Here is a 24,583-nt window from a genome sequence, read left to right as displayed (position 1 = left end):
GCCAAAACCATGGTATTGGAGGCGGGGCCAGCCAAAACCATGGTAATGGAGGCAGGGACAGCCAAAACCATGGTATTGGAGGCGGGGCCGGCCAAAACCATGGTATTGGAGGCGGGGCCGGGCAAAACCATGGCATTGGAGGCGGGGCCGGCCAAAACCTTGGAACTGGAGGCGGGGCCAGCCAAAACCATGGTATTGGAGGCGGGGCCAACCAAAACCATGGAACTGGAGGCGGGGCAGGCCAAAAGGAAGGGCCGGCCAAAACCACGGTATTGGAGGCGGGGCCAGCCAAAACCACGGTATTGGAGGCGGGGCCAGCCAAAACCATGGAACTGGAGGCATTGGAGGCGGGGCCAGCCAAACCCATGGAACTGGAGGCGGGGCCAGCCAAAACCATGGTATTGGAGGCGGGGCCAGCCGAAACCATGGTATTGGAGGCGGGGCCAGCCGAAACCATGATATTGGAGGCGGGGCCTGCCAAAACCATGGTATTGGAGGCGGGGCCAGCCAAAACCATGGTACTGGAGGCGGGGCCAGCCAAAACCATGTTGCTGGAGGCAGGGCCAGCCAAAACCATGGTATTGGAGGCGGGGCCAGCCAAAACCATGATATTGGAGGCGGGGCCAGCCAAAACCATGTAACTGGAGGCAGGGCCAGCCAAAACTATGGTATTGGAGGCGGGGCCAGCCAAAACCATGGTATTGGAGGCGGGGCCAGCCAAAACCATGGTATTGGAGGCGGGGCCAGCCAAAACCATGGAACTGGAGGCGGGGCCAGCCAAAACCATGGTATTGGAGGCGGGCCAAGCCAAAACCATGGTATTGGAGGCGGGGCCAGCCAAAACCATGGAACTGGATGCGGGGCCAGCCAAAACCATGGTATTGGAGCCGGGGCCAGCCAAAACCATGGTATTGGAGCCGGGGCCAGCCAAAACCATGGTATTGGAGGCGGGGACAGCAAAACCATGTAACTGGAGGCGGGGCCAGCCAAAACCATGGAATTGGAGGCAGGACCAACCAAAACCATGGTATTGGAGGCGGGGCCATCCAAGATCATGGTACTGGAGGCGGGGCCAGCCAAAACATGGTACTGGAGGCGGGGCTAGCCAAACCCATGGTATTGGAGGCGGGGCCAGCCAAAACCATGGTATTGGAGGCCGGGCCAGCCAAAACCATGGTATTGGAGGCCGGGCCAGCCAAAACCATGGTATTGGAGGCCGGGCCAGCCAAAACCATGGTATTGGAGGCCAAGTCAGCCAAAACCATGGTATTGGAGGCGGGGCCAGCCAAAACCCTGGTATTGGAGGCGGGGCCAGCCAAACCCATGTAAGTGGAGGCGGGGCCAGCCAAACCCATGGTATTGGAGGCGGGGCCAGCCAAACCCATGGTATTGGAGGCGGGGCCAGCCAAAGCCATGGTATTGGAGGCCGGGCCAGCCAAAACCATGGTATTGGAGGCCGGGCCAGCCAAAACCATGGTATTGGAGGCCGGGCCAGCCAAAACCATGGTATTGGAGGCCAAGTCAGCCAAAACCATGGTATTGGAGGCGGGGCCAGCCAAAACCCTGGTATTGGAGGCGGGGCCAGCCAAAACCCTGGTATTGGAGGCGGGGCCAGCCAAACCCATGTAAGTGGAGGCGGGGCCAGCCAAACCCATGGTATTGGAGGCGGGGCCAGCCAAACCCATGGTATTGGAGGCGGGGCCAGCCAAAAGCATGGTATTGGAGGCTGGGCCAGCCAAAACCATGGTATGGGAGGCAGGGCCAGCCAAAATCATGGTATGGGAGGCGGGGCCAGCCAAAACCATGGTATTGGAGGCGGGGCCAGCCAAAACCATGGTAATGGAGGCAGGGACAGCCAAAACCATGGTATTGGAGGCGGGGCCGGCCAAAACCATGGTATTGGAGGCGGGGCCGGGCAAAACCATGGCATTGGAGGCGGGGCCGGCCAAAACCTTGGAACTGGAGGCGGGGCCAGCCAAAACCATGGTATTGGAGGCGGGGCCAACCAAAACCATGGAACTGGAGGCGGGGCAGGCCAAAAGGAAGGGCCGGCCAAAACCACGGTATTGGAGGCGGGGCCAGCCAAAACCACGGTATTGGAGGCGGGGCCAGCCAAAACCATGGAACTGGAGGCATTGGAGGCGGGGCCAGCCAAACCCATGGAACTGGAGGCGGGGCCAGCCAAAACCATGGTATTGGAGGCGGGGCCAGCCGAAACCATGGTATTGGAGGCGGGGCCAGCCGAAACCATGATATTGGAGGCGGGGCCTGCCAAAACCATGGTATTGGAGGCGGGGCCAGCCAAAACCATGGTACTGGAGGCGGGGCCAGCCAAAACCATGTTGCTGGAGGCAGGGCCAGCCAAAACCATGGTATTGGAGGCGGGGCCAGCCAAAACCATGATATTGGAGGCGGGGCCAGCCAAAACCATGTAACTGGAGGCAGGGCCAGCCAAAACTATGGTATTGGAGGCGGGGCCAGCCAAAACCATGGTATTGGAGGCGGGGCCAGCCAAAACCATGGTATTGGAGGCGGGGCCAGCCAAAACCATGGAACTGGAGGCGGGGCCAGCCAAAACCATGGTATTGGAGGCGGGCCAAGCCAAAACCATGGTATTGGAGGCGGGGCCAGCCAAAACCATGGAACTGGATGCGGGGCCAGCCAAAACCATGGTATTGGAGCCGGGGCCAGCCAAAACCATGGTATTGGAGCCGGGGCCAGCCAAAACCATGGTATTGGAGGCGGGGACAGCAAAACCATGTAACTGGAGGCGGGGCCAGCCAAAACCATGGAATTGGAGGCAGGACCAACCAAAACCATGGTATTGGAGGCGGGGCCATCCAAGATCATGGTACTGGAGGCGGGGCCAGCCAAAACATGGTACTGGAGGCGGGGCTAGCCAAACCCATGGTATTGGAGGCGGGGCCAGCCAAAACCATGGTATTGGAGGCCGGGCCAGCCAAAACCATGGTATTGGAGGCCGGGCCAGCCAAAACCATGGTATTGGAGGCCGGGCCAGCCAAAACCATGGTATTGGAGGCCAAGTCAGCCAAAACCATGGTATTGGAGGCGGGGCCAGCCAAAACCCTGGTATTGGAGGCGGGGCCAGCCAAACCCATGTAAGTGGAGGCGGGGCCAGCCAAACCCATGGTATTGGAGGCGGGGCCAGCCAAACCCATGGTATTGGAGGCGGGGCCAGCCAAAACCATGGTATTGGAGGCGGGGCCAGCCAAAGCCATGGTATTGGAGGCCGGGCCAGCCAAAACCATGGTATTGGAGGCCGGGCCAGCCAAAACCATGGTATTGGAGGCCGGGCCAGCCAAAACCATGGTATTGGAGGCCAAGTCAGCCAAAACCATGGTATTGGAGGCGGGGCCAGCCAAAACCCTGGTATTGGAGGCGGGGCCAGCCAAAACCCTGGTATTGGAGGCGGGGCCAGCCAAACCCATGTAAGTGGAGGCGGGGCCAGCCAAACCCATGGTATTGGAGGCGGGGCCAGCCAAACCCATGGTATTGGAGGCGGGGCCAGCCAAAAGCATGGTATTGGAGGCTGGGCCAGCCAAAACCATGGTATGGGAGGCAGGGCCAGCCAAAATCATGGTATGGGAGGCGGGGCCAGCCAGAACCATGGTATGGGAGGCGGGGCCAGCCAAAACCATGGTATGGGAGGCCGGGCCAGCCAAAACCATGGTATTGGAGGCGGGGCCAGCAAAACCATGTAACTGGAGGTGGGGCCAGCCAAAACCATGGTATTGGAGGCGGGGCCAGCCGAAACCATGGTATTGGAGGCGGGGCCAGCCGAAACCATGGTACTGGAGGCGGGGCCAGCCAAAACCATGGTACTGGAGGCGGGGCCAGCCAAAACCATGGTACTGGAGGCGGGGCCAGCCAAAACCATAGTACTGGAGGTGGGGCCAGCCAAAACCATGGTACTGGAGGCGGGGCCAGCCAAACCCATGTAAGTAGAGGCAGGGCCAGCCAAACCCATGGTATTGGAGGCGGGGCCAGCCAAACCCATGGTATTGGAGGCGGGGGCCAGCCAAAACCATGGGGCCAGCCAAAACCATGGTATTGGAGGCCGGGCCAGCCAAAACCATGGTATTGGAGGCCAAGTCAGCCAAAACCATGGTATTGGAGGCGGGGCCAGCCAAAACCATGGTATTGGAGGCGGGGCCAGCCAAACCCATGGTATTGGAGGCGGGGCCAGCCAAACCCATGGTATTGGAGGCGGGGCCAGCCAAACCCATGGTATTGGAGGCGGGGCCAGCCAAAACCATGGTATTGGAGGCGGGGCCAGCCAAAACCATGGTATGGGAGGCCGGGCCAGCCAAAACCATGGTATGGGAGGCCGGGCCAGCCAAAACCATGGTATGGGAGGCCGGGCCAGCCAAAACCATGGTATTGGAGGCGGGGCCAGCAAAACCATGTAACTGGAGGTGGGGCCAGCCAAAACCATGGTATTGGAGGTGGGGCCAGCCGAAACCATGGTATTTGAGGTGGGGCCTGCGGAAACCATGGTATTGGAGGCGGGGCCAGCCTAAACCATGGTATTGGAGGCGGGGCCAGCCTAAACCATGGTATTGGAGGCGGGGCCAGCCTAAACCATGGTATTGGAGGCGGGGCCAGCCAAAAACATGGTATTGGAGGTGGGGCCAGCCAGCCAAAACCATGGTGCTGGAGGCGGAGCCAGCCAAAACCATGTTGCTGGAGGCAGGGACAGCCAAAACCATGGTATTGGAGGCGGGGCCGGCCAAAACCATGGTATTGGAGGCGGGGCCGGCCAAAACCATGGTATTGGAGGCGGGGCCGGCCAAAACCATGGTATTGGAGGCGGGGCCGGCCAAAACCTTGGAACTGGAGGCGGGGCCGGCCAAAACCATGGTACTGGAGGCGGGGCCAGCCAAAACCATGGTACTGGAGGCGGGGCCAGCCAAAACCATGGTATTGGAGGCGGGGCCAGCCAAAACCATGGTATTGGAGGCGGGGCCAACCAAAACCATGTTATTGGAGGCGGGGCCAACCAAAACCATGGAACTGGAGGCGGGGCAGGCCAAAAGGAAGGGCCGGCCAAAATCATGGAATTGGAGGCGGGGCCAGCCAAAACCACGGTATTGGAGGCGGGGCCAGCCAAACCCATGGAACTGGAGACGGGGCCAGCCAAAACCATGGTATGGGAGGCGGGGCCAGCCAAAACCATGGTATTGGAGGCGGGGCCAGCCGAAACCATGGTATTGGAGGCGGGGCCAGCCGAAACCATGGTATTGGAGGCGGGGCCAGCCGAAACCATGTTGCTGGAGGCGGGGCCAGCCAAAACCATGATATTGGAGGCGGGGCCAGCCAAAACCATGGAAATGGAGGCGGGGCCAGCCAAAACCATGGAAATGGAGGCAGAGCCAGCCAAAATCTTGGTAATGGAGGCGGGGACAGCCAAAACCATGGTATTGGAGGCGGGACCAGCCAAAACCATGGTATTGGAGGCGGGGTCGGCCAAAACCATGGTATTGGAGGCGGGGTCGGCCAAAACCATGATTGGAGGCGGGGCCAGCCAAAACCATGGTACTGGAGGCGGGGCCGGCCAAAACCATGGTATTGGAGGCGGGGCCGGCCAAAACCATGGTATTGGAGGCGGGGCCTGCCAAAACCTTGGAACTGGAGGCGGGGCCAGCCAAAACCATGGTACTGGAGGCGGGGCCAGCCAAAACCATGGTATTGGAGGCGGGGCCAGCCTAAACCATGGTATTGGAGGCGGGGCCAGCCAAAACCATGGTATTGGAGGCGGGGCCAGCCAAAACCATGGTATTGGAGGCGGGGCCAGCCAAAACCATGTAACTGAAGGCAGGGCCGGCCAAAACCATGGTACTGGAGGCGGGGCCGGCCAAAACCTTGGAACTGGAGGCAGGGCCAGCCAAAACCATGGTACTGGAGGCGGGGCCTGCCAAAACCATGGTATTGGAGGCAGACCATCCAAAACCATAATATTGGAGGCGGGGCCAGCCAAAACCATGGTATTGGAGGCGGGGCCAGCCAAAACCATGGTATTGGAGGCGGGGCCAGCCAAAACCATGGTATTGGAGGCGGGGCCAGCCAAAACCATGTAACTGAAGGCAGGGCCGGCCAAAACCATGGTACTGGAGGCGGGGCCGGCCAAAACCTTGGAACTGGAGGCAGGGCCAGCCAAAACCATGGTACTAGAGGCGGGGCCTGCCAAAACCATGGTATTGGAGGCGGGGCCAGCCAAAACCATGGAACTGAGGCGGGGCCTGCCAAAACCATGGTATTGGAGGCGGGGCCAGCCAAAACCATGGAACTGGAGGCGGGGCAGGCCAAAAGGAGGGGCCGGCCAAAACCACGGTATTGTAGGCGGGGCCAGCCAAAACCATGGTATTGGAGGCGGGGCCAGCCAAAACCATAGAACCTGAGGCGGGGCCAGCCAAAACCATGGAACTGGAGGCGGGGCCAGCCAAACCCATGTTATTGGAGGCGAGGCCAGCCAAAACCATGGAACTGGAGGCGGGGCCAGCCAAAACCATGTAACTAGAGGCGGGGCCAGCTAAAACTATGTAACAATAGGCGGAGCCCGCCAAAAACATGGTCTTGGAGGCAGGGTAAGCCAAAACCATGGTATTGGAGGCAATGCCAGCCAAAACCATGTTACTGTAGGCGGGGCCAGCCAAAACCATGTTATTGGAGGCAGGGCCAGCCAAACCCATGGAACTGGAGGCGGGGCCAGCCAAAACCATGGTATTGGAGGCGGGGCCAGCCAAAACCATGTAACTAGAGACGGAGCCCGCCAAAAACATGGTCTTGGAGGCGGGGTAAGCCAAAACCATGGTATTGGAGGCAATGCCAGCCAAAACCATGTTACTGTAGGCGGGGCCTGCCAAAACCGATATTGGAGGTGGGGCCAGCCTAAACCATGGTATTGGAGGCGGGGCCAGCCTAAACCATGGTATTGGAGGCGGGGCCAGCCTAAAGCATGGTATTGGAGGCAGGGCCAGCCAAAACCATGATATTGGAGGCAGGGCCAGACAAAACCATGGTATTGGAGGCGCGGCCAGCCAAAACCATGGTATTGGAGGAGGGGCCATCCAAAACAACCATGGTATTGGAGGCGGGGCCATCCAAAACAACCATGGTATTGGAGGCGGGGCCAGCCAAAACCATGGTATTGGAGGCGGGGCCAGTCTAAACCATGCTATTGGAGGCGGGGCCAGCCTAAACCATGGTACTGGAGGCGGGGCCAGCCTTAACCATGGTATTGGAGGCGGGGCCAGCCAAAACCATGGTATTGTAGGCAGGGCCAGCCAAAACCATGGTATTAGAGGCGGGGCCAGGCAGCCAAACCATGATATTGGAGGCGGGGCCAGCCAAAACCATGGTCTTGGAGGCGGGGTAAGCCAAAACCATGGTATTGGAGGCAATGCCAGCCAAAACCATGTTACTGTAGGCGGGGCCAGCCAAAACCATGTTATTGGAGGGGGGGCCAGCCAAACCCATGTTATTGGAGTCGAGGCCAGCCAAAACCATGGAACTGGAGGCGGGGCCAGCCAAAACCATGGTATTGGAGGCGGGGCCAGCCAAAACCATGTAACTAGAGACGGAGCCCGCCAAAAACATGGTCTTGGAGGCGGGGTAAGCCAAAACCATGGTATTGGAGGCAATGCCAGCCAAAACCATGTTACTGTAGGCGGGGCCAGCCAAAACCATGTTACTGTAGGCGGGGCAAGCCTAAACCATGGTATTGGAGGCGGGGCCTGCCAAAACCATGATATTGGAGGTGGGGCCAGCCTAAACCATGGTATTGGAGGCGGGGCCAGCCTAAACCATGGTATTGGAGGCGGTGCCAGCCAAAACCCTGGTATTGGAGGTGGGGCCAGCCAAACCCATGTAAGTGGAGGCGGGGCCAGCCAAACCCATGGTACTGGAGGCGGGGCCAGCCAAAACCATGGTACTGGAGGCGGGGCCAGCCAAAACCATGGTATTGGAGGCGGGGCCAGCCAAAACCATGGTATTGGAGGCCGGGCCAGCCAAAACTATGGAACTGGAGGCAGACCATCCATAACCATAATATTGGAGGCGGGGCCAGCCAAAACCATGGTATTGGAGGCGGGGCCAGCCAAAACTATGTAACTGGAGGCGGGGCCAGCCAAAACCATGGAACTGGAGGCGGGGCCAGCCAAAACCATGGTATTGGAGTCGGGCCAAGCCAAAACCATGGTATTGGAGGCGGGGCCTGCCAAAACCATGATATTGGAGGCGGGGCCAGCCAAAACCATGATATTGGAGGCGGGGCCAGCCAAAACCATGATATTGGAGGCGGGGCCAGCCTAAACCATGGTATTGGAGGCGGGGCCAGCCTAAACCATGGTATTGGAGGCGGGGCCAGCCAAAACCATGATATTGGAAGCGGGGCCAGCCAAAACCATGGTATTGGAGGCGGGGCCAGCCAAAACCATGGTATTGGAGGCAGGGCCAGCCAAAAACCATGGTACTGGAGGCGGAGCCAGCCAAAACCATGTTGCTGGAGGCAGGGCCAGCCAAAACCATGATATTGGAGGCAGGGCCAGCCAAAACCATGGTACTGGAGGCGGAGCCAGCCAAAACCATGGTATTGGAGGTGGGGCCAGCCAAAGCCATGGTATTGGAGGCGGGGCCTGCTAAAACCATGATACTGGAGGCGGGGCCTGCCAAAACCATGGTATTGGAGGCAGAGCCAGCCAAAACCATGGTATTGGAGGCAGGTCCTGCCAAAACCATGGAAATGGATGCAGAGCCAGCCAAAACCTTGATAATGGAGGCAGAGCCAGCCAAAACCATGGTATTGGAAACGGGGCCAGCCAAAACCATGGTATTGGAGGCGGGGCCAGCCAAAACCATGGTATTGGAGGCGGGGCCAGCCAAAACCATGGTATTGGAGGCGGGGCCAGCCAAAACCATGGTATTGGAGGCGGGGCCAGCCAAAACCATGTAACTGAAGGCAGGGCCGGCCAAAACCATGGTACTGGAGGCGGGGCCGGCCAAAACCTTGGAACTGGAGGCGGGGCCAGCCAAAACCATGGTACTGGAGGCGGGGCCTGCCAAAACCATGGTATTGGAGGCGGGGCCAGCCAAAACCATGGAACTGAGGCGGGGCCTGCCAAAACCATGGTATTGGAGGCGGGGCCAGCCAAAACCATGGAACTGGAGGCGGGGCAGGCCAAAAGGAGGGGCCGGCCAAAACCACGGTATTGTAGGCTGGGCCAGCCAAAACCATGGTATTGGAGGCGGGGCCAGCCAAAACCATAGAACCTGAGGCGGGGCCAGCCAAAACCATGGAACTGGAGGCGGGGCCAGCCAAACCCATGTTATTGGAGGCGAGGCCAGCCAAAACCATGGAACTGGAGGCGGGGCCAGCCAAAACCATGTAACTAGAGGCGGGGCCAGCTAAAACTATGTAACAATAGGCGGAGCCCGCCAAAAACATGGTCTTGGAGGCAGGGTAAGCCAAAACCATGGTATTGGAGGCAATGCCAGCCAAAACCATGTTACTGTAGGCGGGGCCAGCCAAAACCATGTTATTGGAGGCAGGGCCAGCCAAACCCATGGAACTGGAGGCGGGGCCAGCCAAAACCATGGTATTGGAGGCGGGGCCAGCCAAAACCATGTAACTAGAGACGGAGCCCGCCAAAAACATGGTCTTGGAGGCGGGGTAAGCCAAAACCATGGTATTGGAGGCAATGCCAGCCAAAACCATGTTACTGTAGGCGGGGCCTGCCAAAACCATGATATTGGAGGTGGGGCCAGCCTAAACCATGGTATTGGAGGCGGGGCCAGCCTAAACCATGGTATTGGAGGCGGGGCCAGCCTAAAGCATGGTATTGGAGGCAGGGCCAGCCAAAACCATGATATTGGAGGCAGGGCCAGACAAAACCATGGTATTGGAGGCGCGGCCAGCCAAAACCATGGTATTGGAGGTGGGGCCATCCAAAACAACCATGGTATTGGAGGCGGGGCCATCCAAAACAACCATGGTATTGGAGGCGGGGCCAGCCAAAACCATGGTATTGGAGGCGGGGCCAGTCTAAACCATGCTATTGGAGGCGGGGCCAGCCTAAACCATGGTACTGGAGGCGGGGCCAGCCTTAACCATGGTATTGGAGGCGGGGCCAGCCAAAACCATGGTATTGTAGGCAGGGCCAGCCAAAACCATGGTATTAGAGGCGGGGCCAGGCAGCCAAACCATGATATTGGAGGCGGGGCCAGCCAAAACCATGGTCTTGGAGGCGGGGTAAGCCAAAACCATGGTATTGGAGGCAATGCCAGCCAAAACCATGTTACTGTAGGCGGGGCCAGCCAAAACCATGTTATTGGAGGGGGGGCCAGCCAAACCCATGTTATTGGAGTCGAGGCCAGCCAAAACCATGGAACTGGAGGCGGGGCCAGCCAAAACCATGGTATTGGAGGCGGGGCCAGCCAAAACCATGTAACTAGAGACGGAGCCCGCCAAAAACATGGTCTTGGAGGCGGGGTAAGCCTAAACCATGGTATTGGAGGCAATGCCAGCCAAAACCATGTTACTGTAGGCGGGGCCAGCCAAAACCATGTTACTGTAGGCGGGGCCAGCCTAAACCATGGTATTGGAGGCGGGGCCTGCCAAAACCATGATATTGGAGGTGGGGCCAGCCTAAACCATGGTATTGGAGGCGGGGCCAGCCTAAACCATGGTATTGGAGGCGGGGCCAGCCTAAAGCATGGTATTGGAGGCGGGGCCAGCCAAAACCATGATATTGGAGGCAGGGCCAGACAAAACCATGGTATTGGAGGCGCGGCCAGCCAAAACCATGGTATTGGAGGCGCGGCCAGCCAAAACCATGGTATTGGAGGCGGGGCCATCCAAAACAACCATGGTATTGGAGGCGGGGCCAGCCAAAACCATGGTATTCAGCCAAAACCATGTTACTGTAGGCGGGGCCAGCCAAAACCATGGTATTGGAGGCGGGGCCAACCAAAACCATGTTATTGGAGGCGGGGCCAACCAAAACCATGGAACTGGAGGCGGGGCAGGCCAAAAGGAAGGGCCGGCCAAAATCATGGAATTGGAGGCGGGGCCAGCCAAAACCACGGTATTGGAGGCGGGGCCAGCCAAACCCATGGAACTGGAGACGGGGCCAGCCAAACCCATGGTATTGGAGGCGGGGCCAGCCAAAACCATGGTATTGGAGGCGGGGCCAGCCGAAACCATGGTATTGGAGGCAGGGCCAGCCGAAACCATGTTGCTGGAGGCGGGGCCAGCCAAAACCATGATATTGGAGGCGGGGCCAGCCAAAACCATGGAAATGGAGGCGGGGCCAGCCAAAACCATGGAAATGGAGGCAGAGCCAGCCAAAATCTTGGTAATGGAGGCGGGGACAGCCAAAACCATGGTATTGGAGGCGGGACCAGCCAAAACCATGGTATTGGAGGCGGGGTCGGCCAAAACCATGGTATTGGAGGCGGGGTCGGCCAAAACCATGATTGGAGGCGGGGCCAGCCAAAACCATGGTACTGGAGGCGGGGCCGGCCAAAACCATGGTATTGGAGGCGGGGCCGGCCAAAACCATGGTATTGGAGGCCGGGCCGGCCAAAACCATGGTATTGGAGGCGGGGCCTGCCAAAACCTTGGAACTGGAGGCGGGGCCAGCCAAAACCATGGTACTGGAGGCGGGGCCAGCCAAAACCATGGTACTGGAGGCGGGGCCAGCCAAAACCATGTAACTAGAGGCGGAGCCCGCCAAAACCATGGTATTGGAGGCGGGGCCAGCCAAAACCATGGTATTGGAGGCGGGGCCAGCCAAAACCATGTAACTGAAGGCAGGGCCGGCCAAAACCATGGTACTGGAGGCGGGGCCGGCCAAAACCTTGGAACTGGAGGCAGGGCCAGCCAAAACCATGGTACTGGAGGCGGGGCCTGCCAAAACCATGGTATTGGAGGCAGACCATCCAAAACCATAATATTGGAGGCGGGGCCAGCCAAAACCATGGTATTGGAGGCGGGGCCAGCCAAAACCATGGTATTGGAGGCGGGGCCAGCCAAAACCATGGTATTGGAGGCGGGGCCAGCCAAAACCATGTAACTGAAGGCAGGGCCGGCCAAAACCATGGTACTGGAGGCGGGGCCAGCCAAAACCATGTAACTAGAGACGGAGCCCGCCAAAAACATGGTCTTGGAGGCGGGGTAAGCCTAAACCATGGTATTGGAGGCAATGCCAGCCAAAACCATGTTACTGTAGGCGGGGCCAGCCAAAACCATGTTACTGTAGGCGGGGCCAGCCTAAACCATGGTATTGGAGGCGGGGCCTGCCAAAACCATGATATTGGAGGTGGGGCCAGCCTAAACCATGGTATTGGAGGCGGGGCCAGCCTAAACCATGGTATTGGAGGCGGGGCCAGCCTAAAGCATGGTATTGGAGGCGGGGCCAGCCAAAACCATGATATTGGAGGCAGGGCCAGACAAAACCATGGTATTGGAGGCGCGGCCAGCCAAAACCATGGTATTGGAGGCGCGGCCAGCCAAAACCATGGTATTGGAGGCGGGGCCATCCAAAACAACCATGGTATTGGAGGCGGGGCCAGCCAAAACCATGGTATTCAGCCAAAACCATGTTACTGTAGGCGGGGCCAGCCAAAACCATGGTATTGGAGGCGGGGCCAACCAAAACCATGTTATTGGAGGCGGGGCCAACCAAAACCATGGAACTGGAGGCGGGGCAGGCCAAAAGGAAGGGCCGGCCAAAATCATGGAATTGGAGGCGGGGCCAGCCAAAACCACGGTATTGGAGGCGGGGCCAGCCAAACCCATGGAACTGGAGACGGGGCCAGCCAAACCCATGGAACTGGAGTCGGGGCCAGCCAAAACCATGGTATTGGAGGCGGGGCCAGCCGAAACCATGGTATTGGAGGCAGGGCCAGCCGAAACCATGTTGCTGGAGGCGGGGCCAGCCAAAACCATGATATTGGAGGCGGGGCCAGCCAAAACCATGGAAATGGAGGCGGGGCCAGCCAAAACCATGGAAATGGAGGCAGAGCCAGCCAAAATCTTGGTAATGGAGGCGGGGACAGCCAAAACCATGGTATTGGAGGCGGGACCAGCCAAAACCATGGTATTGGAGGCGGGGTCGGCCAAAACCATGGTATTGGAGGCGGGGTCGGCCAAAACCATGATTGGAGGCGGGGCCAGCCAAAACCATGGTACTGGAGGCGGGGCCGGCCAAAACCATGGTATTGGAGGCGGGGCCGGCCAAAACCATGGTATTGGAGGCCGGGCCGGCCAAAACCATGGTATTGGAGGCGGGGCCTGCCAAAACCTTGGAACTGGAGGCGGGGCCAGCCAAAACCATGGTACTGGAGGCGGGGCCAGCCAAAACCATGGTACTGGAGGCGGGGCCAGCCAAAACCATGTAACTAGAGGCGGAGCCCGCCAAAACCATGGTTTTGGAGGCGGGGCAAGCCAAAACCATGGTATTGGAGGCGGGGCCAGCCTAAACCATGGTATTGGAGGCGGGGCCAGCCAAAACCATGGTATTGGAGGCGGGGCCAGCCAAAACCATGTAACTGAAGGCAGGGCCGGCCAAAACCATGGTACTGGAGGCGGGGCCGGCCAAAACCTTGGAACTGGAGGCAGGGCCAGCCAAAACCATGGTACTGGAGGCGGGGCCTGCCAAAACCATGGTATTGGAGGCAGACCATCCAAAACCATAATATTGGAGGCGGGGCCAGCCAAAACCATGGTATTGGAGGCGGGGCCAGCCAAAACCATGGTATTGGAGGCGGGGCCAGCCAAAACCATGGTATTGGAGGCGGGGCCAGCCAAAACCATGTAACTGAAGGCAGGGCCGGCCAAAACCATGGTACTGGAGGCGGGGCCGGCCAAAACCTTGGAACTGGAGGCGGGGCCAGCCAAAACCATGGTACTGGAGGCGGGGCCTGCCAAAACCATGGTATTGGAGGCGGGGCCAGCCAAAACCATGTAACTAGAGACGGAGCCCGCCAAAAACATGGTCTTGGAGGCGGGGTAAGCCAAAACCATGGTATTGGAGGCGGGGCCAGCCTAAAGCATGGTATTGGAGGCGGGGCCAGCCAAAACCATGGTATTGGAGGCGGGGCCAGCCGAAACCATGGTATTGGAGGCAGGGCCAGCCGAAACCATGTTGCTGGAGGCGGGGCCAGCCAAAACCATGATATTGGAGGCGGGGCCAGCCAAAACCATGGAAATGGAGGCGGGGCCAGCCAAAACCATGGAAATGGAGGCAGAGCCAGCCAAAATCTTGGTAATGGAGGCGGGGACAGCCAAAACCATGGTATTGGAGGCGGGACCAGCCAAAACCATGGTATTGGAGGCGGGGTCGGCCAAAACCATGGTATTGGAGGCGGGGTCGGCCAAAACCATGATTGGAGGCGGGGCCAGCCAAAACCATGGTACTGGAGGCGGGGCCGGCCAAAACCATGGTATTGGAGGCGGGGCCGGCCAAAACCATGGTATTGGAGGCCGGGCCGGCCAAAACCATGGTATTGGAGGCGGGGCCTGCCAAAACCTTGGAACTGGAGGCGGGGCCAGCCAAAACCATGGTACTGGAGGCGGGGCCAGCCAAAACCATGGTACTGGAGGCGGGGCCAGCCAAAACCATGTAACTAGAGGCGGAGCCCGCCAAAACCATGGTTTTGGAGGCGGGGCAAGCCAAAACCATGGTATTGGAGGCGGGGCCAGCCTAAACCATGGTATTGGAGGCGGGGCCAGCCAAAACCATGGTATTGGAGGCGGGGCCAGCCAAAACCATGTAACTGAAGGCAGGGCCGGCCAAAACCATGGTACTGGAGGCGGGGCCGGCCAAAACCTTGGAACTGGAGGCAGGGCCAGCCAAAACCATGGTACTGGAGGCGGGGCCTGCCAAAACCATGGTATTGGAGGCAGACCATCCAAAACCATAATATTGGAGGCGGGGCCAGCCAAAACCATGGTATTGGAGGCGGGGCCAGCCAAAACCATGGTATTGGAGGCGGGGCCAGCCAAAACCATGGTATTGGAGGCGGGGCCAGCCAAAACCATGTAACTGAAGGCAGGGCCGGCCAAAACCATGGTACTGGAGGCGGGGCCGGCCAAAACCTTGGAACTGGAGGCGGGGCCAGCCAAAACCATGGTACTGGAGGCGGGGCCTGCCAAAACCATGGTATTGGAGGCGGGGCCAGCCAAAACCATGTAACTAGAGACGGAGCCCGCCAAAAACATGGTCTTGGAGGCGGGGTAAGCCAAAACCATGGTCTTGGAGGCGGGGCCAGCCTAAAGCATGGTATTGGAGGCAGGGCCAGCCAAAACCATGATATTGGAGGCAGGGCCAGCCAAAACCATGGTATTGGAGGCGCGGCCAGCCAAAACCATGGTATTGGAGGTGGGGCCATCCAAAACAACCATGGTATTGGAGGCGGGGCCATCCAAAACAACCATGGTATTGGAGGCGGGGCCAGCCAAAACCATGGTATTGGAGGCGGGGCCAGTCTAAACCATGCTATTGGAGGCGGGGCCAGCCTAAACCATGGTACTGGAGGCGGGGCCAGCCTTAACCATGGTATTGGAGGCGGGGCCAGCCAAAACCATGGTATTGTAGGCAGGGCCAGCCAAAACCATGGTATTAGAGGCGGGGCCAGGCAGCCAAACCATGATATTGGAGGCGGGGCCAGCCAAAACCATGGTCTTGGAGGCGGGGTAAGCCAAAACCATGGTATTGGAGGCAATGCCAGCCAAAACCATGTTACTGTAGGCGGGGCCAGCCAAAACCATGTTATTGGAGGGGGGGCCAGCCAAACCCATGTTATTGGAGTCGAGGCCAGCCAAAACCATGGAACTGGAGGCGGGGCCAGCCAAAACCATGGTATTGGAGGCGGGGCCAGCCAAAACCATGTAACTAGAGACGGAGCCCGCCAAAAACATGGTCTTGGAGGCGGGGTAAGCCAAAACCATGGTATTGGAGGCAATGCCAGCCAAAACCATGTTACTGTAGGCGGGGCCAGCCAAAACCATGTTACTGTAGGCGGGGCCAGCCTAAACCATGGTATTGGAGGCGGGGCCTGCCAAAACCATGATATTGGAGGTGGGGCCAGCCTAAACCATGGTATTGGAGGCGGGGCCAGCCTAAACCATGGTATTGGAGGCGGGGCCAGCCTAAAGCATGGTATTGGAGGCGGGGCCAGCCAAAACCATGATATTGGAGGCAGGGCCAGACAAAACCATGGTATTGGAGGCGCGGCCAGCCAAAACCATGGTATTGGAGGCGCGGCCAGCCAAAACCATGGTATTGGAGGCGGGGCCATCCAAAACAACCATGGTATTGGAGGCGGGGCCAGCCAAAACCATGGTATTGGAGGCAATGCCAGCCAAAACCATGTTACTGTAGGCGGGGCCAGCCAAAACCATGGTATTGGAGGCGGGGCCAACCAAAACCATGTTATTGGAGGCGGGGCCAACCAAAACCATGGAACTGGAGGCGGGGCAGGCCAAAAGGAAGGGCCGGCCAAAATCATGGAATTGGAGGCGGGGCCAGCCAAAACCACGGTATTGGAGGCGGGGCCAGCCAAACCCATGGAACTGGAGACGGGGCCAGCCAAACCCATGGAACTGGAGTCGGGGCCAGCCAAAACCATGGTATTGGAGGCGGGGCCAGCCAAAACCATGGTATTGGAGGCGGGGCCAGCCAAAACCATGGTATTGGAGGCGGGGCCAGCCGAAACCATGTTGCTGGAGGCGGGGCCAGCCAAAACCATGATATTGGAGGCGGGGCCAGCCAAAACCATGGAAATGGAGGCGGGGCCAGCCAAAACCATGGAAATGGAGGCAGAGCCAGCCAAAATCTTGGTAATGGAGGCGGGACCAGCAAAAACCATGATATTGGAAGCAGGGCCAGCCAAAACCATGGTATTGGAGGCGGGGCAAGCCAAAACCATTGTATTGGAGGCGGGGCAAGCCAAAACCATGGTATTGGAGGACGGGGCCAGCCAAAACCATGGTATTGGAGGCGGGGCCAGCCAAAACCATGGTATTGGAGGCGGGGCCAGCCAAACCCATGTAACTGGAGGCGGGGCCAGCCAAACCCATGGTATTGGAGGCAGTGTTAGGCAGAAACCTGTGCAGTTCCCTTAGGGACCACTGCAAAACGTTTAAGACTACAGGTGTTAGCAGTAAACCCAATTGGTAGCAGTCTGTACCACCCAGATTTACCTGGTAGCTGTGGCTGAGCAGTCAGACTTCTCTCAAGAAGAGTTAGGCAGTATATAGAGTATACACAAAAGGGCTAAAAATACAGTAGCACAAGCAAACACTGACCAGAGCTTTGGTATAAATGTTTATAATTATTTATTTAAAACCACACTTGTAAAAAATACAATGGCACTGATATGTCAAGCAAGTTCAAACACAGTCACTAGAAATATATACACCCCCCTAATTAATTATTTGACAAGTCTAGGTTAGTACACCACTTATTTAGCAAACAGAGGTGAGCGTGTAACCATAGATGGCACTCCAATAATTATTTAAAAAGGGAAAGAAAAGGCAGAAATGGGAAAACCACACAATACCAACACTTTTAAAGAACCACAGCCATTCAAGAAAGGCAGGGTCTACTGTAGAGCAAAAAGTTCATAGGCCAGGACCACTTTTGGAGAGAGCAAGGCGGAATGTGCCCAAGATCACACAGTGGAAATGCACTAAAAGTCTTTGTAGGAAAGTCAAAAAGAGGTTCGATCAAGTTAGAAAGGTAATGTTAACGGGTCCGAGGTCACCCCAGAATAGAGAGTCAAGTATTTACGGGACACCTTGAACAGTCTGTTGCAAGGGAGACCAGGCGGGACACAGTACCTGAAATGGTGAGAAAGCTCTGTTAGGCAGAAACCTTTGCAGTTCCCTTAGGGACCACTGCAAAAGGCTTAGGACTACACGTATTGGCAGTAAACCCAATTGGTAGCAGTCTGTACCACCCAGATTTACCTGGTAGCTGTGGCTGAGCAGCCAGACTTCTCTCAAGAAGAGTTAGACAGTATATAGAGTATACAAAATAGGTACAAGGATACAGTAGCACAAGCAAACACTGACCAGAGCTTGGGTATAAAAGTATACAATTATTTATTTAAAAACACATTTGTAAAATACACTAACACTAATATGGCAAGCAAGTTCAAACACAGTCACTATCGATATATATACATCCCTGATTACTTATTGAACAAGTCTTAGTTAAAACACCACTTATTTGCAGACTGAGGTGAGCGCTTAACCTAAGATGACACTCCAATAAGTTAGTTAAAAAGGGAGGGATAAGGTAGAATTAGAACAGCACAATACCAGCACTTCTTAAAAGAACCATAGCAAGTCAGAAAAAGGCAGAGTCTACTGTTAGAGCAAGAATGTTCATAGGCCAGGCCCACTCTTGGAGAGAGCAAGGCGCAATGTGTCCAAGATCACACAGTTGAATAGTACTTTAAAAAGTCTTTGCAGATAGTTCAAAAAGGGTTGGATCAGTTCAGGAAAAGTTAGTTAGCAGGTCCCAAGTCACCCCAGGATAGAGAGTCAAGTATTTACGGGACACCTTGAACAGTCTGTTGCAAGGGAGACCAGGTGGGACACAGTACCTGAAATGGTGAGAAAGCTCCAGCGGGGGCAGTTGTTCCTGGCAGCGGGTGCAAGTCAGTGCTTCGTCCAGGGGAAGAGAAGATTTCGACATGGAGGAAAGCTGGAGGTCGTTGCACTGCCAGGGAAGAAACCAGCAGCAGAGTTTCCCGGTTAAAAGGTACTACCCTTTTATTCGCGGTAGTGGTGAAGCAAGGCTATCCGGCCACCGGGGTGCTTGGCACGGGCGATTCGACAACGAGACGATCCAGGAAGGCGAAAAGAGGGCGAACTGGTTATCCCCACCAGTTCAGAGGAAGAAGACTCTCCGGGATGAAGATCTTCTCTGTCGTTGGAAAGTGGTGAGACGGTTCAGCAGGGCTCCACCGGTGGTGTCATCGTTGCAGGTCGGCTCAGCTTCTCCCTCTTCAGATTTTTTGGTCCTGTGGCAACTTCTGAAGTTCCAGTCCCCAAAGCCCTGCTTTTATGCAGAAAACCCCCATTCATCAGTCCAAGCTGTCACTCAAACATGCTAAGTGGTGAGCCGGGAGGCTCACCACTGGGCTAATCACACAAGAGTGTGACTTGAGTTGCCGAGGCAACTCAGTTCAGGGTGCCTAAACGCCCCTCCCACACATCCTGTAGACCCAGACCGAGTGGCACCACTTTTGGAGGCTTCTGTGCAGAAGCCCGCCAAAAAGTGGAACAAAGGGCTCGACTTGGGTTGGAGTTAAAGAGGCGAACACAAAACCATGTTACTGGAGGCAGGTCGAGCCAAAACCATGGTATTGGAGGCGGGGCAAGCCAAAATGGGCCAGCAAAAACCATGTAATTGGAGGCGGGGCCAGCCAAAACCATGTAACTGGAGGCAGGGCCAGCCAAAACCCTGTAACTGAAGGCGGGGCCAGCCAAAACCATGGTATTGGAGGCGGGCCAGCCAAAACCATGGTATTGGAGGCGGGCCAGCCAAAACCATGGTATTGGAGGCGGGCCAGCCAAAACCATGGTATTGGAGGCGGGGATAGACAAAACCATGGAACTGGAGGCGGGGCCAGCCAAAACCATGGTATTGGAGGCGGGCCAGCCAAAACCATGGCATGGGAGGCGGGGCCAGCCAAAACCATGTAACTGGAGGCAGGGCCAGCCAAAACCATGGAACTGGAGGCAGGGCCAGCCAAAACCATGTAACAGGAGGCGGGGCCAGCCAAAAGCATGTAACAGGAGGTGGGGCCAGCCAAAAGCATGGTATTGGAGGCGGGGCCAGCCAAAAGCATGGTATTGGAGGCGGGCCAAGCCAGAACCATGGTATTGGAGGCGGGACAAACCAAAACCATGTAACTGGATGCAGGGCCAGCCAAAACCATGTAACTGGAGGCGGGGCCAGCCAAAACCATGTTGCTGGAGGCGGGGCCAGCCAAAACCATGGTATTGGAGGCGGGGCCAGCCAAAACCATGGTAATGGAGGCAGGGACAGCCAAAACCATGGTATTGGAGGCGGGGCCGGCCAAAACCATGGTATTGGAAGCGGGGCCGGGCAAAACCATGGCATTGGAGGCGGGGCCGGCCAAAACCTTGGAACTGGAGGCGGGGCCAGCCAAAACCATGGTATTGGAGGCGGGGCCAACCAAAACCATGGAACTGGAGGCGGGGCAGGCCAAAAGGAAGGGCCGGCCAAAACCACGGTATTGGAGGCGGGGCCAGCCAAAACCACGGTATTGGAGGCGGGGCCAGCCAAAACCATGGAACTGGAGGCATTGGAGGCGGGGCCAGCCAAACCCATGGAACTGGAGGCGGGGCCAGCCAAAACCATGGTATTGGAGGCGGGGCCAGCCGAAACCATGGTATTGGAGGCGGGGCCAGCCGAAACCATGATATTGGAGGCGGGGCCTGCCAAAACCATGGTATTGGAGGCGGGGCCAGCCAAAACCATGGTACTGGAGGCGGGGCCAGCCAAAACCATGTTGCTGGAGGCAGGGCCAGCCAAAACCATGGTATTGGAGGCGGGGCCAGCCAAAACCATGATATTGGAGGCGGGGCCAGCCAAAACCATGTAACTGGAGGCAGGGCCAGCCAAAACTATGGTATTGGAGGCGGGGCCAGCCAAAACCATGGTATTGGAGGCGGGGCCAGCCAAAACCATGGTATTGGAGGCGGGGCCAGCCAAAACCATGGAACTGGAGGCGGGGCCAGCCAAAACCATGGTATTGGAGGCGGGCCAAGCCAAAACCATGGTATTGGAGGCGGGGCCAGCCAAAACCATGGAACTGGATGCGGGGCCAGCCAAAACCATGGTATTGGAGCCGGGGCCAGCCAAAACCATGGTATTGGAGCCGGGGCCAGCCAAAACCATGGTATTGGAGGCGGGGACAGCAAAACCATGTAACTGGAGGCGGGGCCAGCCAAAACCATGGAATTGGAGGCAGGACCAACCAAAACCATGGTATTGGAGGCGGGGCCATCCAAGATCATGGTACTGGAGGCGGGGCCAGCCAAAACATGGTACTGGAGGCGGGGCTAGCCAAACCCATGGTATTGGAGGCGGGGCCAGCCAAAACCATGGTATTGGAGGCCGGGCCAGCCAAAACCATGGTATTGGAGGCCGGGCCAGCCAAAACCATGGTATTGGAGGCCGGGCCAGCCAAAACCATGGTATTGGAGGCCAAGTCAGCCAAAACCATGGTATTGGAGGCGGGGCCAGCCAAAACCCTGGTATTGGAGGCGGGGCCAGCCAAACCCATGTAAGTGGAGGCGGGGCCAGCCAAACCCATGGTATTGGAGGCGGGGCCAGCCAAACCCATGGTATTGGAGGCGGGGCCAGCCAAAACCATGGTATTGGAGGCGGGGCCAGCCAAAGCCATGGTATTGGAGGCCGGGCCAGCCAAAACCATGGTATTGGAGGCCGGGCCAGCCAAAACCATGGTATTGGAGGCCGGGCCAGCCAAAACCATGGTATTGGAGGCCAAGTCAGCCAAAACCATGGTATTGGAGGCGGGGCCAGCCAAAACCCTGGTATTGGAGGCGGGGCCAGCCAAAACCCTGGTATTGGAGGCGGGGCCAGCCAAACCCATGTAAGTGGAGGCGGGGCCAGCCAAACCCATGGTATTGGAGGCGGGGCCAGCCAAACCCATGGTATTGGAGGCGGGGCCAGCCAAAAGCATGGTATTGGAGGCTGGGCCAGCCAAAACCATGGTATGGGAGGCAGGGCCAGCCAAAATCATGGTATGGGAGGCGGGGCCAGCCAGAACCATGGTATGGGAGGCGGGGCCAGCCAAAACCATGGTATGGGAGGCCGGGCCAGCCAAAACCATGGTATTGGAGGCGGGGCCAGCAAAACCATGTAACTGGAGGTGGGGCCAGCCAAAACCATGGTATTGGAGGCGGGGCCAGCCGAAACCATGGTATTGGAGGCGGGGCCAGCCAAAACCATGGTACTGGAGGCGGGGCCAGCCAAAACCATGGTACTGGAGGCGGGGCCAGCCAAAACCATGGTACTGGAGGCGGGGCCAGCCAAAACCATAGTACTGGAGGTGGGGCCAGCCAAAACCATGGTACTGGAGGCGGGGCCAGCCAAACCCATGTAAGTAGAGGCAGGGCCAGCCAAACCCATGGTATTGGAGGCGGGGCCAGCCAAACCCATGGTATTGGAGGCGGGGGCCAGCCAAAACCATGGGGCCAGCCAAAACCATGGTATTGGAGGCCGGGCCAGCCAAAACCATGGTATTGGAGGCCAAGTCAGCCAAAACCATGGTATTGGAGGCGGGGCCAGCCAAAACCATGGTATTGGAGGCGGAGCCAGCCAAACCCATGGTATTGGAGGCGGGGCCAGCCAAACCCATGGTATTGGAGGCGGGGCCAGCCAAAACCATGGTATTGGAGGCGGGGCCAGCCAAAACCATGGTATGGGAGGCCGGGCCAGCCAAAAAAACCATGGTATGGGAGGCCGGGCCAGCCAAAACCATGGTATGGGAGGCCGGGCCAGCCAAAACCATGGTATTGGAGGCGGGGCCAGCAAAACCATGTAACTGGAGGTGGGGCCAGCCAAAACCATGGTATTGGAGGTGGGGCCAGCCGAAACCATGGTATTTGAGGTGGGGCCTGCGGAAACCATGGTATTGGAGGCGGGGCCAGCCTAAACCATGGTATTGGAGGCGGGGCCAGCCTAAACCATGGTATTGGAGGCGGGGCCAGCCTAAACCATGGTATTGGAGGCGGGGCCAGCCAAAAACATGGTATTGGAGGTGGGGCCAGCCAGCCAAAACCATGGTGCTGGAGGCGGAGCCAGCCAAAACCATGTTGCTGGAGGCAGGGACAGCCAAAACCATGGTATTGGAGGCGGGGCCGGCCAAAACCATGGTATTGGAGGCGGGGCCGGCCAAAACCATGGTATTGGAGGCGGGGCCGGCCAAAACCATGGTATTGGAGGCGGGGCCGGCCAAAACCTTGGAACTGGAGGCGGGGCCGGCCAAAACCATGGTACTGGAGGCGGGGCCAGCCAAAACCATGGTACTGGAGGCGGGGCCAGCCAAAACCATGGTATTGGAGGCGGGGCCAGCCAAAACCATGGTATTGGAGGCGGGGCCAACCAAAACCATGTTATTGGAGGCGGGGCCAACCAAAACCATGGAACTGGAGGCGGGGCAGGCCAAAAGGAAGGGCCGGCCAAAATCATGGAATTGGAGGCGGGGCCAGCCAAAACCACGGTATTGGAGGCGGGGCCAGCCAAACCCATGGAACTGGAGACGGGGCCAGCCAAAACCATGGTATGGGAGGCGGGGCCAGCCAAAACCATGGTATTGGAGGCGGGGCCAGCCGAAACCATGGTATTGGAGGCGGGGCCAGCCGAAACCATGGTATTGGAGGCGGGGCCAGCCGAAACCATGTTGCTGGAGGCGGGGCCAGCCAAAACCATGATATTGGAGGCGGGGCCAGCCAAAACCATGGAAATGGAGGCGGGGCCAGCCAAAACCATGGAAATGGAGGCAGAGCCAGCCAAAATCTTGGTAATGGAGGCGGGGACAGCCAAAACCATGGTATTGGAGGCGGGACCAGCCAAAACCATGGTATTGGAGGCGGGGTCGGCCAAAACCATGGTATTGGAGGCGGGGTCGGCCAAAACCATGATTGGAGGCGGGGCCAGCCAAAACCATGGTACTGGAGGCGGGGCCGGCCAAAACCATGGTATTGGAGGCGGGGCCGGCCAAAACCATGGTATTGGAGGCCGGGCCGGCCAAAACCATGGTATTGGAGGCGGGGCCTGCCAAAACCTTGGAACTGGAGGCGGGGCCAGCCAAAACCATGGTACTGGAGGCGGGGCCAGCCAAAACCATGGAACTGGAGCCGGGGCCAGCCAAAACCATGTAACTAGAGGCGGAGCCCGCCAAAACCATGGTTTTGGAGGCGGGGCAAGCCAAAACCATGGTATTGGAGGCGGGGCCAGCCTAAACCATGGTATTGGAGGCGGGGCCAGCCAAAACCATGGTATTGGAGGCGGGGCCAGCCAAAACCATGTAACTGAAGGCAGGGCCGGCCAAAACCATGGTACTGGAGGCGGGGCCGGCCAAAACCTTGGAACTGGAGGCAGGGCCAGCCAAAACCATGGTACTGGAGGCGGGGCCTGCCAAAACCATGGTATTGGAGGCAGACCATCCAAAACCATAATATTGGAGGCGGGGCCAGCCAAAACCATGGTATTGGAGGCGGGGCCAGCCAAAACCATGGTATTGGAGGCGGGGCCAGCCAAAACCATGGTATTGGAGGCGGGGCCAGCCAAAACCATGGTATTGGAGGCGGGGCCAGCCAAAACCATGTAACTGAAGGCAGGGCCGGCCAAAACCATGGTACTGGAGGCGGGGCCGGCCAAAACCTTGGAACTGGAGGCAGGGCCAGCCAAAACCATGGTACTGGAGGCGGGGCCTGCCAAAACCATGGTATTGGAGGCGGGGCCAGCCAAAACCATGGAACTGAGGCGGGGCC

This window comes from Ambystoma mexicanum, chromosome 3p (assembly GCF_040938575.1).
Source record: "Ambystoma mexicanum isolate Mex_15411 chromosome 3p, UKY_AmexF1_1, whole genome shotgun sequence".
Classification (NCBI taxonomy): domain Eukaryota; kingdom Metazoa; phylum Chordata; class Amphibia; order Caudata; family Ambystomatidae; genus Ambystoma; species Ambystoma mexicanum.
The sequence above is the reverse complement of the archived record's forward strand: the minus strand, read 5'-3'. Positions refer to the sequence as shown.